Source organism: Kryptolebias marmoratus, linkage group LG7, assembly GCF_001649575.2.
Source record: "Kryptolebias marmoratus isolate JLee-2015 linkage group LG7, ASM164957v2, whole genome shotgun sequence".
NCBI lineage: Eukaryota > Metazoa > Chordata > Actinopteri > Cyprinodontiformes > Rivulidae > Kryptolebias > Kryptolebias marmoratus.
The window spans coordinates 7,577,252-7,590,353 of record NC_051436.1 but is presented as its reverse complement, the minus strand read 5'-3'; the positions used below and the strand labels follow the sequence as shown (position 1 = coordinate 7,590,353).

General features: G+C 38.1%; 1 long non-coding RNA gene across 2 annotated transcripts in view; it reads right to left on the bottom strand.

Moving 5' to 3' along the window:
* Window positions 1-13,102, bottom strand: part of LOC112450450 — a 112,161-nt gene that overhangs the window by 55,263 nt on the left and 43,796 nt on the right. Inside the window, exon 3 of one of the 2 annotated variants that reach the window (XR_005233445.1) lies at window positions 9,178-9,312. The exons of the other annotated variant lie outside the window; for it this stretch is intronic. This is a non-coding gene — a long non-coding RNA (uncharacterized LOC112450450). The remainder of the gene's footprint in view (window positions 1-9,177; window positions 9,313-13,102) is intronic. 2 annotated transcript variants of the gene reach the window in all.

Sequence of the window (13,102 nt, the reverse complement as noted above, 5' to 3'; positions counted from 1 at the left end):
TCTCAAGAACAGCCTATGTCATGGGTGTCAAACTCCTAAAGTCACTTCAGGAAACATTGTCAGGTTTAGTCTCACAGTTTTCGTAATATGCAGTTGGTGAAACCAAAAACAACCCTATTATATAATTAAGAAAAACAAAGTTATATTTGCAAATCACCCATCAAATTAAAAGTACTTCTATCATCAAACAGTCCTTGAAATAAATCAGGGGAGTAAATTTAAGCAGCCTATGTCAACAATTATTGTCTGCTGCAATGAAAGGTGGGAAATTATGTTATTGCCTGGGCCTTTCATTGAACAGATTTTGTCAAAACGCTGCCTTTTTGGGAAAGATGCAGTAAATAGAAATGTTTTAAGTCCTGATTTAAAAAGAACTCCTTGTTTCTGCACATCTCAGGTTTCCTGATAGGCTGTACCAGGTCTTAGGGGCATAAAAATGCTGCCTCTCCTTGTTTAGTTCTGGTCCTGGGAACACTGATTAAACCTGTCCCTGATGACCCGAGGGCTCTAGATGGTTCATACCTGACAAGTAAGTCTGAGATTTATTTAGGCATAAGACCATTTAGTGCCTTATAGTCCAATAACAAGACTTTAAAATCTATCCTTTTACAAACAGGGAGCCAGTGAAGTGATTTAACCCTCCTGAAGCCCTCAAAACAGAGAGAGATGAAACAAGTAGAGAGGCCCTTGTAACTTTGGGTCAATTTGACCCAAAGGCCTTGGAAGGATTAAGGACTATATACTCACAAAAAGGATCAGGACACCCTTCCCGTTGGCGTGAATGCACAAAGCGAAGGAGAAGGGGCAAAGAATAAGGGAAAGGGGTGAAATAGGATTCAGCTGAAGAGACACACTGAACTGACCATTTAAAAGTGCAATTCTTGGGTTTATTACACATGTAGTTTTACTCATTTTATTGGATCATGCACAAGAATCAAATCTAACCATTTAGAGGCCAATAAAGACCATTTTCAATTGAAACAAAAAATATAAATCTTAGAGAAATGCGTGGTCTTCCTTGTTTGGTTGAAGTCAGATGGCTGTAATAGCTGCATTTGATGTGAATTTTATTTTATCTCCCCTTAAGCTGCAACAGTGTGAAATTGAATTTAGCATTGCATCTGTTCGTGTAACCTTGACAAGTTTTTAGGGATCATTTGATTAGTCTCTTCCACTCAATATTTTTCTACTGATTAAGTGGCCTTACTGTACCTACAGCTCTCTCTGTGCAACCAAGCTCACAGTTTATAGTATCTAAAGGAAAGCTGCTTAAGGGCTGTTTAAGTTTATCCAACAAATCCCATCAAGACTGGAAAGCGTCATTACTTTGAGCAGGAAAGTTAACCGTATTTGTTTTTGGAGCAAATTTATGTTTACCCTGAAAAAATACTGACTTTTTGGCACTGCTCGTTGAACCATTTTCTCTTTTACCCTAAAAATAAAAAGTGGTTGCATAAGAGGTTGAGTCTATTACAAGATCAGTAGCTCTGCTTGGGGGGGACACTACTGCTTCAAGATTTATGATGATCAGAAGGCTCATCAGAATAAAAGGGGGGAGAAAGGAGAGAAAGAGCAGAAGAAAAACATTGACTGAGAGGAGTCGTTCCAATAATCATAAACATTCGTCCCGTATTCCCCAAGCAGAAAGCTTTGTTCAAAGCTCATTATCATTCCGCGGATCCCCCCCCCCCAGATTACTCGGGGCCTTCTGTAATTTGCTATAAAAAATAAAGATGACACCAAAACAAAAACAAATTGGAGCCGATACAAATTAGGAGGAGTTTGCTTGCTTATTCTGTCAAAGAGGTAAATTTTCCCCACACTGCGTGGAAGAACTTAGGTCGCCAGGCTCGGAACACGAGGAGGGGAAATTAATGAGCTGTCTCTGTTTGTGTGACTTTATTCCCCCTCATGTTGTTTCCACCATTTTGCCTGGACAGCATATCAATCTGCTCGCACAGTGATGAGTCTTGAAGCTGGAAATGATTGTATTCAAGAGCTCCGGTTTGTTCAGGATGTGATGGAAGCTCGACATCAAATAGGCCTCTATAACCGATGAGAATGAAATTTGCGTTATGTTTTTGATTGCCCCCTGACAAAAGGTGAAAAGCGGGTGATAGTGTTTCTGCCTATGACTGTCTATATGTTTGTTTGTTTGACTGTTTGCAAAATATCTCATAAACCATTGGATGGTATTTAATAAAACTCTCCCAAAATAATCTGTAAATATACCTTTATAACTAATTCAATTTTAAAGCCAAAGGGATTCAAAATAGCATAGAAACCTTAGCAAACACAAAAATGGCAATAACTAAGTCCATTTTAGAGGCACTAAGCTAAAATTTGGTGTGGTAGTAGTTGAGATTCACCCCCAACACAAAATCCAAGCACTAACTGATTGTGCAATAATTTTGTTTAAAATTTTGATTTCTCTTTTGTAGTCAGCTCTGTTAGTAAAAAAGTAATAAATCACTGGACACGTTTTAATGAAACTTTCAAAAACTAATCCTTGGATATATATAAACTTTTGGACTCAACTCTATTTGTCTCTTAGCAAAATATTTCATGTTCCACTGAAAAGATTTTAATGTAAATTTTGGAAAATAACCTCATGTACATCTGCAACTTTTGGAGTGATACCAATTCAAGATGGCTGCCACAACTGACTCACATTAGAAAAAACAAAAAAGTCTAAAACTCAGTCAATTTTATGGATATTAAATTAAAATATGGTGTGGTAGTAGCTTAGAGTCATCAACTCCGCAAACTTAAGTGCAAATAAATTACATGTAATCTTGCTAATTTTAGAAGATCACACAAGGAATTATCAAGGTTTGAAATACCTTCATCATTTTGTAACATAAGCATGAATAAAGGCAGACGATTTGCATTAATTTAAGTAATGCAAGGCATTTAATTTAAACTAAACAGTTAGCTTTGACTCTTTGGCTGCTATAAGGGACGTTTATCACATCTTCTCAGTTGCACACAGCTGATTTATCAGACAAACTTGTGATGTCACCCAAAGCCGCGGATGTTTTGATGAAGGCAATCCTTTCCCCGCTGCCAGCGAGGGTCTCTCAGCATGCAGCCCCCAGCTGCTGGCTGACACCCCGATAAGCCGGACTTCTCACGCCCAACATCTCGCACTACTCATGCTGACTCATCACTCAGCCTTTCAGATTAAGAGAAAGGTCTGGTGGGTGTCGCCGCATGAGGGCTAAACACCACCTGCCTGATCTCCAAACCCACATCGCCCCTGTTTTCTGATGATTGAAACATGCTGATATGGGAAATGGCCAGCGGGTGGAGAGAGAGAGAGAGGGAAAAATAAATGTTGGAATACAGACCAAAATAGGTTAGTGAATGAAACGCTTGCTGATGCTGCACTAACATGGCAGATGGGAAATGAAATTGTCGTCTCTTTCCGCTGTGCCCCTCTATCTGTTCACCCATCCATCCGTCCGTCGAGTGATCTCTCCTCCAGGAGAGGAAAAAGCAGAGGTGGAAGTTTTAGGTCAGCTCTCGTGGGATGTCTCTCTGCCTCCCTGTAGACTGGGACTTGGTTACAGAGTCCTAACCTGCCTTCCCAGCTGACCTCCATCAGGGCCCTTATGCTGCACACCCAGAGGGACTGTTGTATGCTGGATGCTTTGGTCCAACCTCTCTGCTTGTGTATGCATTAAGCAATTTTCTGATACTTGTCACTGTGGAGAAACATGGCTGCCTGTCTCTCGGAGCTGCTTTCTAACCTGCTAAGCTTTTGTTCTCATTTCCTTCCTCGTGTTTTACTGGAGGTTGATACCTAGTATTATGGGTCACAAGGGGGGGTTCCACAAAAGGCTGTAAAAATGAAAAGCCTACACAACACAGAGTTACTGCCACTTTTTGTTATTATTGAATTTTACAAAACAAACAAAATAAAGTGTATAATGTGCTGTGGTGGCCTTTAAAAGCTGATTTATTAAGCAATCTCCAATTCATAAGCATCCCTAATACTATTTGGGCATTCTTCTGTTTCCATCACAATTTCTGATTTGGTACACCTCACACAGCTTTCGAAAAACTCTTTGGAGCTTTAAAGCTTAGGCACACTTCACAACAGAAAGATCATTCAAGGTTTAAGTGAGTCACTGAACTTTGGACTTAACTTAAGTCATTTGGATACCTTTTTGATTTTTACAGAACTGTAGTTTTCTGTTTTGCGATTTTTGGAGATTTAATGACAGAATGTTAAAGTTAGTGTGATGATGTCACACATAGTTACTTTTGGGCTGTCTAAATCTTCCAAAACTATTGCAAACGATCTCTTCCTATTCCCACAATCTTTATACTTCTTATACAGTTCATACATCAAAATGTAGCCATTTTGTCTTTTTTTTATCTAGTGTGTCTCTCACTACTATAGGATTTGTTTTTTTCTCAAATCCATCAAGAGTGCCAAGTGCACACGTTCAATCTCTCACTGACTTCCATTGTATCTGAGCTCAAAACATTTGCTTCAAAAATGCATTTGAAGGGTCTTTTTAACTTGTCATTTCTCCTACATAAAACACTGTAGACACACACACACAAATATATGTGTGATGACAGGGTTAATTCCAAAAGGTAATACAAAGGTTTTAAACAAGAATGTAGTGGGAATGGCTCGTGGCTACAATCATACAAATCTTAGTTCAATATCTGTAAAATGGACTGAGTTAGATGCATTATTGTGTTTGCTAAAGTTGCTTAGCTGTTAGCTGTGATGAATGCTGTTGACTCCAAAAGTTAATCAGTAGTAGATGTCCATCCAGTGATGACTTTTTTCATTAAAATTTGTCCATGAGAAATTCCAACAACAAACAAACAAATAAACACACACACACACGGGTTCATATTTCTATCCTTATTATGGCATTGTATTGACATCCATTCATTTATTTCGCCTTACCCTAAACTCAATTCACACCATAGCTCTCAACCTAACCCCTAACTCAAAAAATTACATTCTACAGTAATAGGAGCTGACTTTGGTCGCCATAGGGATCAGTCTTTATAATCAGTGATTACACCAGAAAAGATCTTAAAAAGGAAACTAAACCAAGTACACTCACATAGTTATATGATTGCCCATCTTTCATGGCAGCAACATGACAGCAGCACATTTTTTGGTTCTAATGTGCTGCTTTTACCTACTTGTGTTTTTTAAAGATTTTTAAAGAAGATTTTTAAAGACCTGATTCTAAAATCATAGAAAAACAGTTCTAACACTGTCCCCTTCACATAAACCTCTGACATAGATGTCTGAAGATATATTCAAAAACAGAGAAGGCATCAGGGGACAGCAAAATGCTGAGACAAACCTGTTCTCACCCCCACCCATTTTTATCTAAACCCACTAATATAAACGCATAGATTCCCATTTGCCAAATCAGAATGGCGGCTGAGATGCATGGCTGGCGACAGGAGGAGAAGAGGCAGAAAATAATCCATCATGCCCAGAAACTGAAACCTGAAACCCATGTGGACATCCCAGGCTCTCTCCTCTGGTCTGAGAAAAAGGACTATAAGGATGTAAGGCTGATCATTGAGCAGCTTTACGATTATGGAACAAGAAAACACAGAACAAGAAAGAAAAAAAAATCAGATTTGGCTGTTTAGCATGCTTGGTTGAGGTTCTTATTGCCAACTATGTATCCATTACTGCCTTCCTCCGGTGCCCTCGCATCAATACCACCCAGAGAAAATCTGGTATGGCGGCACATTCCATTGACAAAGCATGTCTGGGTGGGTCGATAGTGTATTAATATGGGACAATGGTGCTAGACACGAGTCGCTCGCACCACTAGGCCATATCGGAGTCTTCAGCACGCTCAGGGGCTGTATGAATGGCCTTGAGATCCACTGGGGCGGTGGATGCTTCTTGTGTATGTGTGAACGTTAGCCTCTGTGTGCGTGCGTGCCTGCTCTGTTTTCAACCCCAGAAGTCCCAATAACTGACTATCCGACCAAAGAAAGAAAGAACAAGGAAGAGAAAAACTGTCTTCTGCTAACAATGTTACGGTCTGCCTAGGAACACCAGAGTGAAAGAATGCAAGAGGGAAAATGTCCTGTCTGTTCATGGTTGGTTGACTTAGCAACATTTTTACTCTCAAAACAAGTTTGCTGGATACATGCACAGAGCTGCAGAGTGTTTTCCCTCCAAATGTGTTCAGGTTTAAAGTTGAATTTTTAGCACATACTAAAAACTAAACAAAACCAACAATATCTGAAAGCGATAGGTCAGATCTTTTGAATAACTTACTTGTTGTACCTCAGTTTGGAGAAATCGATTTTAATTCTGACCAGACTGATGAAAGATCAGCTAGTCCCAGTAAGGCTAAACCCAAAGTGGATTGCTGCCGTTTTAAAACGACTTCAGTATCAAAAATTTCACTGAGATTCATGCTAATACCATTTTATAAACATTACCTCCAATTTTGAATCATGTGAAATTTTGAAAATTAGAGTTGTTTTCAGTAGGCAATAATCCACTTTAGTATTACCCTTGCTTGAACTAGCAATGCGTTTAATTTGTACACCAAAGTTAGAAAAATCTGCCAGAGCTGGAATTCCTACTCAGAAAATTGGAAATTCTGGACCATTCCCAACTTCAAAATCCACATGAACATTTTTTATCTTTAGATATTAATAACACAGTGAAGATCAAAAATGTCATTATTTTAGCCAATAGACAGCAAACTGCTGACTCTCTAAATCACATTTGACACTTTAAACTACCGACACACTTGGTCAGTCTCACAGTATTGTGCATGCCTGCATACACATGTACACTGATGTGCGTGTGCACAGACACACACAGTTTGTTGATTTACTAGTACAGATGAAGCTCTGGGAGTACCTCTGCCACCACAACACTCAAATCAAGGCTGTCAACAGGGACCCTGGAGGAAGGGAGGTATCAGAAAATATCTTGCTGCTTTTCCTTCTCCCTGTGACCTGTGTGTGTGTGTGTGTGTGTGTGTGTGTGTGTGTGTGTGGAGGTGAGACAGTATAAGAGCATATATCTTTTTTGGGCAAATATGTGTGAAAATCTTTCAAAAGATGCGCAAAACCTTTCAGCTGGCTGTATAAGGGACCGGTGGGATGTCAGTGGATCCCCGTTCCAGCCTCTCCCCCCTCAGTTCAGCCATTAAACCTTGGGAAATATATGCCTTTGAAGGCATGGTGGCCAAAGACTTGTTTACGTGCTAACAAACCTCGGTAGCTGAGTGGCATTTTCCATAAGGAAGATTGACTGTCAGAACTGGGTGGGAGTCCACAGTCTGGGTGCAGTCTTTACAATCCCTGCCAGGTTGTTTGCCTCCCCCACCTTTTTTTAAACACCAGCTCACCTCACAGACAGAAATGCCATTTGTGTATTCATCTGTGAGCTTACATACACATATGCAAATACTAATGCACAGAGACACACACAAGTCAGACTCTGGCCCATTTTCATCAAAATGAATTGGCTGCTTCTCACGTGCATGATATCTATCCCTCTGCTGGATCCAATTTCCATGTTGATGAAACTGAATTTACAGTATAAATGCATCAAAACACGGTGGTGAGCGAAGGTGTCTATGATAGTATGGCTGATGAGTGATTGCATGGGTTTTATGGCGCCATTATCATTGTAATCACCATAATCATTTGACCCTTTTTTTTGGCTATTTCACTAGACGTGCAACCTTCATACCTGGCTCAATCTCTGGGTGAAACGATGCAGGGATAACTCAAGGGAACGGTGCAAATTGATTTAGGGAAGCAGGGGGAGAAACGCTTGACAGTTTGCTATCAGAGTTCATGTATTGTATTTACCCGAGCCTGATTACCTTAACAAGGCACATATATCACATAATTAATCCAGAAGATTACCATCAAAAATCCATAAACCTGTAACATGCTTCCTTGCGCTCTGACATTAATTATATTTGCAGCACAGGAAAGAAGAGACTGAAAACACTGTGACAAAAAGAAAGGAAAAATCAAGATATGAGGGAGTCAAAAACATCACTTGGCATTTTTGATAAACACGACGATTAAAATGCAATTTATCACATCTTAAAAATAAATCACGGATATGGTTTCCACAGCTCTGCAGTATTAAAATGTGAGCAGGATGGATACAACACTGAAAGCAATAGTTCAGATCTTTTGAAGTAGACTTCAGAGTTGTTGCAAGTTGTTGCAGCATTATCACCCACCTTTCACTTTCCAGCTGTGAGCGATCAAAAACATACAAACAAACACACTTACAGGTAGGCACATAATTGCCTGACTTTCATAGCAATGGCTGATAATTAAACTGAGTTTCTTCAAACTAAGGTCTTTCAAAGAGCTATCTACAACAGGTAAGATATTACTTGTTGATAATCTTTCCACATAAGCCTTCTACTACAAAAAATCTGAACTGCCACTGTCAGTTATATCAAAATATATCACACTACAAAAGCTGAAGCATGAAATATATTGGTACAGCAAAATGATATAATGAAAAACAGCATACACTATGTAAAAAAAATAATAGTGATCAGTAGTGTCAGACTGTATGAAATCCATCTCAGCTGATTGAGATTTCAAAGTGTAAGGGTCAGTTTCTAAAGCCCACTATTTTCTGACTGACATATATAGACATTGTCAGCTAGACATTTAAGCCTCCAGGCATAGCTAGAGGATGGTACAAGGACTGACTGTCTGACTTTGATTCCCCTTCAACCAACTTTTTTCTTCATTTTTCTTCTTCTTTCCCCCTGTTGGCCCATCATTGCATTTCCATCTCTCAAGAAGGTGTTCTATAAAATATTTGTGTTTCAGACTGTGTCTGTTAGTCAGTATAACATCTTTATCTGTGTTTGTGTCTGGATGTTTTTTTCCAACCAAAGAAAGAGTGGGTTGTCAAAAGGTCAAAGCCTAGAGCACAAACAAGACAAAGTAAACCAAGTTGGAATTTTCCATAGACTGAAAGATTTTGTCTTTAGAATCTTTGAACCTGATTCAATGCCTTGAGATGTCAAATTTAAAGCTTCAGGTTTCAAGTTTTGTCAAGCCTACATCCCATGCGTTTGCTCCATCTTTGCCTATAGTCTTTTTCTTTTGCCTCCATTTGTTCTCCAACTCACTGTGTCTTTCTCTCTTTTTCAAACAACTTACTTTTTGCCTTTTTTTGTGCATCTCTGTTCCTTTGTCTGAGTTTCTCATCCTCCCATCTTTCTTCTTTCTGCGTGATGGTGATGGATGGGGACTATGGATGAGCGAGCTGTGAGAGGGGTAGTGATGGAGACTGGCCTTGAGGGGAAGAAAGTTAAAGTAAGATGTGGGAGGGGAAACATGAAAGAGATGGAAAGTCAAGTAAACAGGAAAAAGGAAAGACAAAATTGCAAACTTTGAAAGGTGATAACAAGAACACAAATAAATTGAATGAACATGACTGTAAGTTATTTGGATTGGTCCAGCACCATTGGATTAGTTCAAAAGAGGACAGCTGAAAATTTACGATAGACCAAGCTTCTGAAAGTCGAACTCTTGTACTTTTAAGATTTTTGAGAAGTGATGTACACATTATGAGAGTTGAAGTCTCTAAAAATATATATCAGATCCATTTTTGAAAACTTGCTATAAGTCTCTTTTGGCTGAGCTGTACAGTGAGCATGCAGCTTGGGTACCTTTATCACTGTTGTTGTGTAGGTCTACATGTAAGGAAAAAAATCTAACTTTCTGGAGGTTAACAAACAACAATTGTCTATTCACTGACAAAAGGAGTTAGCATTCAAATCTTATAAATTTACAGCAAGGGCATTAACATTCATGCAAGCTGCACTAACATACATGATAGATCAAGATCTTAACAGAAACTCACAAAAAAAAAGATGAAAATACACAGAAAGACACCCACATTGTCCATGTTTATGTCATCTTTGACAAGGCATAGCCTAAGTAAGTAAGGGCTGAAAATATTCAAATATAATGAAAATGATCTATCTTGTGCAAACTACGATAACCTAGAATAACGTTTTCATCCGGAATGAGCAAATCTGTTTGAGTCAGTCATATATCTTAACATCTTACTGCGTCCAACACAAATGCTCAGGTTTTTTAGATTATAGTCCAAATCTAAAGGCACGTGATTTTTGCTAGCATGATAAATATGCCACATCTCATCCTGTCAGCAAGGAGCATTCAACTCCCTGCTTGTATTCCATTTCCAGGCAAGGAAATGAAGGATCCCATGAGAAACTCTTAAGGAGATCCATTTAGAGACGAAGGTAGTGGTGCATTGACCCCTTTCACCTTAATGCCTTAGGGGACTAGTAGGGGTCACATAGCTTTGTCACGGAATGAGCACTGGGGTCTTGACACCTGAACAGATCAGCAAAGTGACAACAGGAAAAAGAGGACAGCAAGACTGAGCTTTCTGATGGCCGACCTCAAGTCCCACAGGACCAAAATAGGTAAAAAGGATGAATCCAAGTTCACTAGAAAGAAGATGCTTTTGGTCTTCAAAATTAGTCAAAAGTCAGCTGTAGGTGGGTATTTCTAGTGCTTAAGTGGAGCAGTGTTCATCAAATAATTGTGCTTTTGATTTATTGACTTAACTTGTCACTTTGAGCAAAGTAAAAAAAACTTAAAACTTAAAACCTATAAATGTATTTGTGTTGGGATTGAAAAGTGACTCTAATTTGGAAAAATGGTGTTCCTGATGTAATTTTCAATGTTTTCTAAATCAAGTAAATTTGGGTAAGGCATGCAAATGTTCATATGTGCCTGTATATGTAGAAATATTCATTACGTCTCACCAAAGACTGTGCAGTTTCACTTCAGATTCCAACTGGAAATGGCTTGTCCAGTCTTCAATTTAGGGTTTCTCAAATTTTCACTTCCAGCTACCTTGTTTCTTCATCAGATCCCTGCCAACCTCAATCTATGAAATGGGGTTGAGCTGTAAAACAGTTATTAGGTATACTGCAGAATCCAAAACTAGCAATGGTATTGCTTTGAATACTATCCCTAGAAACACAGCTGGAACCTTATTGACAACTTTGCATGAATAAGTTTAAGCTTTTCACATTTGTAAATGAAGACTACTTCCTGTAAACACTTATTCTGCTGTCATTTCTTCCATTGTGTATTCCACAATGGAAGATTGACCAGAAGCAGAAGTGATTGAATATTGTAGAAAACCTGCAATCTATGGAGAAGACAAAAATATAAATCCTGCTTCTCTCTATTTATACTACAAGCACACTTTAAGAATTGGATCTGATCTAAAGAACAAAAACAAAACTTAACAGGGGATATGTTGATTCTATAATGTAACATCATGAACCTTCAAACCTTTATTTACTTTTTTGCTATTTAGCTCACTTGTCTTTCTGCTGCATCTTTAATCTAAGAAAGTAAGGTTAAAATAAATCAAAAAATGCTAAGAATGTATTATTTTTAAACCCTGGATTGTTTTAAACTGAGTTGAATATAAATTTTTCCTAACAAGGTGATAATTTCTAACTAAGACAATGAAAAACCCAAATAAAATTTACTAAATTACTATGATTTTACCTTTTCCTGGCTTGTTTTGCCACTAAACAAGATGACAAGGTTGTGACTTACTGCCAGACATGTTTGTCTTTCTGGTGTTTTTCTGTCTAAATCGCTTGAATGTGTCATGATAAAATGTGGACGTCGCCTTTAAATGGAATGAGCTAAAATGACAAAGTCACCCCATCCATTCTCATGCTCCAACATGATCCAGCACAGGTAAGCCCATTAACATGGGAAAAGGTCACTTTGGGAAGTAGAAATCAAATACAGGGATTTGGGCAGGGCCATTAAGCCACTGGGGCCATTAGTATTCATGTGCTGCAGTTTAATGAAAAATATGAGCCCTACAGAGGGACCATAGTATTAAACTAGATAAGAACTGATTTGCCCAACCTCTGACATTCCTGATTGTCCACACCTTTTCTACTCTCATGTATTAATATTAATGTTTTTAAAAATTATTTTTCATTTGAAGGCACAATGCTGTCAGATTCAAAGGGTTTGTGACTCACCTACCTGACACTGCTGTGATTGGCAAAGGTGTGATTAATAGTCAAGTTGGGGAGCTAACATTGCTAGCCATGCAGAGCACTGTCAGTGAAGCAAATGGTAATTGAATAGCTTAATATTCTTGAATGATGACACCACTATACGGATAAAGCCTTAAAAGTAAAGCTTCTCCTGCCACTCTAAATGTGGTTGCTGCTGCTTGCTATGCTGTACTAAAACAGTATCAAAGCAAAGCTATATAAGTTAAGGAGAATAACTTTTCAGCAATCCACTCATAACTGATCATATATAGAAATGTGCAAAACTCTTGAGGCATCCCTTTTTTGTTTGTTTTGTACTGAAGGTGACAGACTTTCTTGTATTCATCAAAAAAAGGACATTTTCAGTCTCTCTGAAGGTTATCTTTTAAGACTGTCTTCTTTTTCATTTATTTTTAGTGACGTGCATAATATATTTTTTTATTTTTTTAATATAGTTTTTAATTTGTTTGGTTAGATAAACCATGTAACTCTCTTCATCCTGGCATAAAAAGTAACTGTTTATCTGCTGTACATAATTTTCCATTTTTTGTCTCCCACTTGTCCACTTATCTGATTTTGTTTTTAAGCACAGCCTGCCCGGTATGTTGTCCTGGTCAGTTACAAGGACTGGTCAGAAAATGAATGAAAAAGCAGCCAAAGACCAAAGAAAACCTTTGAACAACTTTCCAAAAGCCTGAAAAATAGTGACCAGTTTTTTGTTTTGTTTGTTTTTTAAATGGACAGCAAAGTCTGGTTCCTTGGAAGCAAAAGTGTATGTGATTTATAACTTTTGCAGTGTAGCCTGCTGTAAATGTGTGATCAACTTATTTTAAACATACATTATTAACATGTAGAATAAATAAATAAATTACTGGTATTCTAAGTCATTATGTCGAACGTTTCAGTGAATCTATTTGAATTTATTTTAATATTTCTTGTACCATGTTTACAAGTACAATCAGTAAAACCATTCACATACATACACACATATATATATATATATATATATA